The following is a 5,455-nucleotide window of genomic DNA, read 5'->3' as shown; positions in this document are numbered from 1 at the left end:
CCTAGAAAGAACGTTCATTTGATGCATGACTGGAAGCTACGTGAAATCCTGCTAGATCTTTCTTTGTATTTGTAAGGAAAAATGGTGAGAAAAAGTAGTGTGAGAATGTGTTGAATTTCAAAAATTGATTCTAAGGTTAACTTACAGACAATCTCCTCGGCCTCGGCCGCCTCCTCTCCATCGGAGGCCTCTGGCTGTGGTGCAGCGGGCTCCTCCTCAGGGGAGGGCTCCTCCTCCACATCCTGGGCGATGGCCAGTCGCCTATGTGGGCGCTGCAAAATGCGCAGCCAGCATGATGCAGTGTTGGCTGTAATAACAAAATCAAATATACCAAATGAATAAGGGTAGTAAAATATAGGAAGTGAAAAACAAACAGTTCTAGGCTTAAAAATACTACTTAACACAGACAACAAACATTGTAAAACACCATTCCTTATGAAGAGGGGAAGACAAAATGCCAAACTTACCAGACAGGATGCGGTCCTCCACTTCACGCACCAGATCCGGTTTCCTCCGCTTCAGGTCACTCCAGCAATGCTGGATCTGGGCCACTGTTGGTAGCCTCCCTTCTGGGGTCCACAGCCTGTCTGCCAGCCACTCGGAAATTTGGTGCTTGGAAAAAATGGACCTCTGCTGGTCATATCGCCTGCGAATCATAGTCTAAAGAAAAGAGAAACTGTGAGTTATTTTAACAACAACCGAACACCTGATTTAGTTATTTTCTGTTGCAAATGTAAACTGTTTGTTAAGATTGTGTGTAGATATATGTGGGTATACTATTACTATTACTATGAAGCTTCCAGTTGCCACCCCACTAAGCTTAATCTTGTTAAAACTATTCTAAAAACAATAATTGTGCTCCTAGATGTAAACTCTGTTTATCCGGTTTTAGTGAAGCATTAGTAAGTGGCAGACATACATACAATCTAGGGGGAAAATGTAAGCACTGTCGCACTGGGTCAGATAATCCAGCACATGTGGAGTATCTATGTGAGACAGTAGAATAATGTGCCTTCATCAAAATCAGGATTGTGGTGCGAGTTAGCCAGAGAAAGATCATTTCCAGCCTTGCGTGATAGAGAGGAGGCAAATTAGTGCTCTTCAAATGATCTACCTCTGATTGATTGAGCTTGATGTGGTAAAATATATCCACTTTGTGGGCATGTGTAACGACATGATGGGCACAGTGTGATATCTGTGTGTGGGAATTGTGCATGTCATATCTTACAGCCTATGAGGACACTCAGATAATAGTGCCAAAATATCTCTGAAATCCTAGGCCACCAAATTAGCAGTATTTGAAGTGCACTGCAACAACCTCCAAGAAATGTGGCTGATTAGTAGGTAGCAGGATCCTCAACAGTTCAAGTAGTTGCAAACGAGGGCTTAGGACATGTGAAAGATTAAAGATGGCAGGTTCTTAAACTGAGAAATATGAAAAGCAGCGTAAAAACACATGGCAGTTGGAAATGTCATTATCATTGATAATCACCACCCCCCACTCGCCAGAATGTGAGAAGCAAACGATATGGCCACAAACACAATACATAGCATTACTACTGACTTCAAAATATACATCCAAACATTCCAAGAAATCAAACAAAAGAACGTGTGCGCGCTTGTGACTTTATTGAGAAAAAAAAAAAAAAGTTGTGCGATGTCAGGCCCGCAGCATCGAGCTCGTTAACACGTATCCGACAAGGCATCGTTAGCTTTTATATAGGCGCCTATGGAGAGGAGTTGAACTCGGTTAACTCTTGCCTAACAAAAAAGAAATAAGCGATTCTAAAATATGCATTTTTCTTGGCGCACGTAAATGTTTTAAACATTTCAACAGCGCAAACATTTTTTTTTTAGGACTAAGGGTGATATGTGTGCCATTTGAAACAATGATTTTTTAGGGGAACAGTGACTTTTGATCCCTGCTTGCCAGTGTAAAGCTGCCGGAGATGCGCGGCTCTGGCCGCTATCTTATCCAGTTGATGACTAGCGCGATGCCTTCCGATTTCAGCTCGCGAATACGAATGCGCGAGCGAGCGTCCGATTTTGCTTGATGAATCAGGGGCAATGTGTCAGTGCCGTTGTCCTTAGCAACAAGATGGTATCAGTGAGAGCTCCCTCTGTTGGGCCTACATGTTTTTTTCTGTGCCAACCACAGATGTGGGACTAAAAGGACCATCCAATGATAGCAGGTGTCCACATGGAATATGATGCTTGTAGACACTTCCAAAATGCTCTTGTTCTAGCCAATAATAATAATTTCATAAGTACGGGTTTTATGAACTGCCAACCCCCACAATAATAATCACCACAAAATACAGAGTTCACAGAGACCAAACTTGGCATGTCTGTGGCATATTGTTCACCAGATAAATATGGCTAAATATGGTTTCCAGGCTTTCCTGTAGGCCTTGGATAATTATTCTTGGTCTCGGAAAGCTCACTGTAACAATCCAGCTACTAATCAGCTAAACAAATACTACTTTATACAGAATGGTATAGTGGAAAGATAATGTTTATTATTAAATGGGTTTTTGAATACAGCTCAGAGGTCAATCAGAGGCCATTCTACTACCCTTATCTGAGTTTTATGACCCCTGGGAACAAAAAACTCCAACTTTTACAATGGGAATGGATGTCCAATTTAAAAAAATAGCATGATGCTTTTATGATGACATGGGCACCTCAAGGGAACCTTGGTGGAATGAAGAACTGAGCCTGCTTTAGTACAACCCATTAGTTGGGTGTGGTATCAATACATTCTTCAATGTATATGCAAATATGTCAATATAATTATGAGATCAAAGTGCCACCACTTTGTTGAGACGGGATGGCTTGTACTTAACCCTAAGCCAGCTAGAGCATAATCTCTAGAACATCCAACAGGTACTAAATCTGTACAGATGAAATGCTCTGCATGCTAGAGATTCACCTTTCGGATTGAAGGAACAAGCTTTGTCACCTTGATGGGGTAAATTTAGGTTCAAGCCCTTGCCACTTATACAGTCCTCCTTTGGAAATGCATACCTGAACATCCAAGTCTTGGTCAGTCAGGGGACCTCATCTTTTGTGAATAAAAGACCCTTATTAAGTCCCCAGGGGTCAAATTCTAGCTGTCTGATTTGCAGTAATGAAATGACCTAGCTAGGGGCTCCATGGCCAAATTGAATAATAGTGGAGATAGGGGGCAACCCTGATGGGTCCCCCTTTCTAGAGGAAAAACTTGGGACTGAACTCCTGAAACCTGGATCTGGGCACTGGGGTTGGAATATTCATGGAATAAAAACATTTGGCAAAAATACCATCAAAACCAAATTTGGCAAGAACTAAATGCAGCCAGGGCCACTCAATGCTATTGAAAGCTTTCTCAGCATCAAGCACCATAATAGCGGATGATGCAGGAATAGAACCTGACAAACGAGCATGTTCCAGAACCTAACTGTGGTAGATTTGCCTAAAATGAAACCAGGTTGGGTGGGGCTAACTAGATGTGGGAGTAACCAAGTCAGACTATCTGCTATGATCTTGAAGAGCAGTTTAACATCTTTACTTAGCAATGAAATTGGATGGTATGATCCTGGATCCAAAGGATCCTTCTGCTTTTTCAGGAGCACCTTTTTTTAAAAGCTAACCATCCTGATTCTAGATAAGTAGACTGGGTGAACAAGCTGTTTTACAACGTGGTAAGAGGAGTAGAAACTTTGTCCTTCAAAAGTTTATAAAACTCAGCGGGCAGGCCATCCGGGCCTGGCACTTTGGAATTAGAAGAATGCTTTATAGCCGACAAAGTTTCCCCCTCTGTAACAGGTGAATTCAAATAATGCAGATCATCTTCAGATAGCTTTGCAAGTGGTAATTTATCAAGAAAGGCTTGGCCATGGGCCAAATTACTACCTTGGGTGGAATATACTCTTTGTATAAAAAGCAAAATCTGAAGCAATGTCCCTAGGCAATTTCTGTATAACCCCTTGGGGGTCCTTAATGGCCGTAACTTGTGGTGGCATCTGAAACCTTTAGCCAGATTGGTCAGTAGTCTACCAGACTTATTTTCATAACAAACAAAATCAACCGATAGGATCTAATCATGGTGTCGTACTGGCCAATCCAGAAATTGCATGCTCTTTTAGATTGTAGCCAAGGTTCCTTGTCAGCAAGGGAGCGTGATGATTTGAAGGCCAACTAGGCCTGGCGGGCTTGAGAGCAAGCTTCCTGGTGTTTACTGAGTGTCTGTTTCTTCTTTGATGCCACCTAAGCCATGATGTTTCCTCGTAGGACTGCTTTTGCTGTATCCCAAAAGTGTTGTGGTACTCATTGTCCTGCCACCAGTACAAGAGGTTTTGCTGGAAAGAATCATCTTTAGCCAGGAATGATACAAACCTTATGTAGAAAACCATCCATTAGCGCAATGGTAACCGGAGCATGGTCTGAGATCACCAAAGTATGGATTTCAGCTGTATCAATCTTAAACAATAGATTATCAAACACCAGAATGAAATCAATCCTAGACATTATGGAATGAACTACTGATATGTGTGTAAATTCACACTCCAATGGATGAAGATCTCTCCGTGAATCTTTTAACCGCCCTTCTAAGATGAAAGATTGATATGTCTTATCATTACTTGCGGTGACTCCTTGCCTGGGGGGCGGCGGAAGCCTGTCTTCATTTGTGGTATGTTCTGCATTGAAATCCCCTGCTACCAATAGAGAAGTACTTGGAAGAGATTGGATAGTAGCCAACACGTTGTTGTAAAAGACAGCACTGTCTGAGTTAGGACCATACACTGCCGGTATGGTAAGAGAGTTGGCAGGAAATTGGAGGGTGAGCCAATTGAATAGACTTTTCTATAACTCTCCAATGTAAAGGCACTGATCCTTCTCTGTTTAAATATGAAAAGAGAGAAGAGTAAGCATAGACCCAACCCTATCACGTCAGCTGAATTCCATGTAAGTGACACACCTAGCTTGCTGAATTGGGAGACTTCACTTTCATTTCTCTCTTCTTCTATCAGCAATGGCGTATGCTTTCCTGAGAGCTGAGATGGAATGTTCTATCTGTCTGAACATTTATACAGATCCTGTAACCCTGAAATGTGGACACAACTTCTGCCGGGTCTGTATTGCCCGTGTGCTGGATACACAGGAGGGGTCTGGAGATTATTCCTGTCCTGAATGCAGACAGAAGTTCCAGGAGCGGCCTGCATTGCAGAGGAACGTAACACTGAATAACATAGCAAAGAATTTCCTGTCTGCTGAGCCAGATCAGGAGGAGTCCGGGGTCCTCTGTACTCAGTGTGTGGACTCACCTGCACCTGCTGTTATATCCTGTCTGCTCTGTGAGGTTTACCTGTGTGATAAACACCTGAGAGTCCACAACAAGGGACCAGAACACATCTTATGTGAGCCCACCTTGTCCCTGGAGAGCAGGAAATGCTCCATCCATAAGAAGATCCTG

The 5,455-nt window shown here is 42.6% G+C and overlaps 1 long non-coding RNA gene across 1 annotated transcript in view; it reads left to right on the top strand.

Moving 5' to 3' along the window:
- The window catches only part of LOC140324893 (uncharacterized), a 25,566-nt gene extending 20,207 nt beyond the window's left edge, over nucleotides 1-5,359 (top strand). Inside the window, exon 2 of the long non-coding RNA XR_011919583.1 lies at nucleotides 5,013-5,359. This is a non-coding gene — a long non-coding RNA (uncharacterized lncRNA). The remainder of the gene's footprint in view (nucleotides 1-5,012) is intronic.
- The last annotated feature ends 96 nt before the right edge of the window (nucleotides 5,360-5,455 follow it).

This window comes from Pyxicephalus adspersus, chromosome 2 (genome assembly GCF_032062135.1).
Source record: "Pyxicephalus adspersus chromosome 2, UCB_Pads_2.0, whole genome shotgun sequence".
In the NCBI taxonomy this organism is placed as follows: domain Eukaryota; kingdom Metazoa; phylum Chordata; class Amphibia; order Anura; family Pyxicephalidae; genus Pyxicephalus; species Pyxicephalus adspersus.
This window is presented reverse-complemented; position numbering and strand designations above follow the sequence as displayed.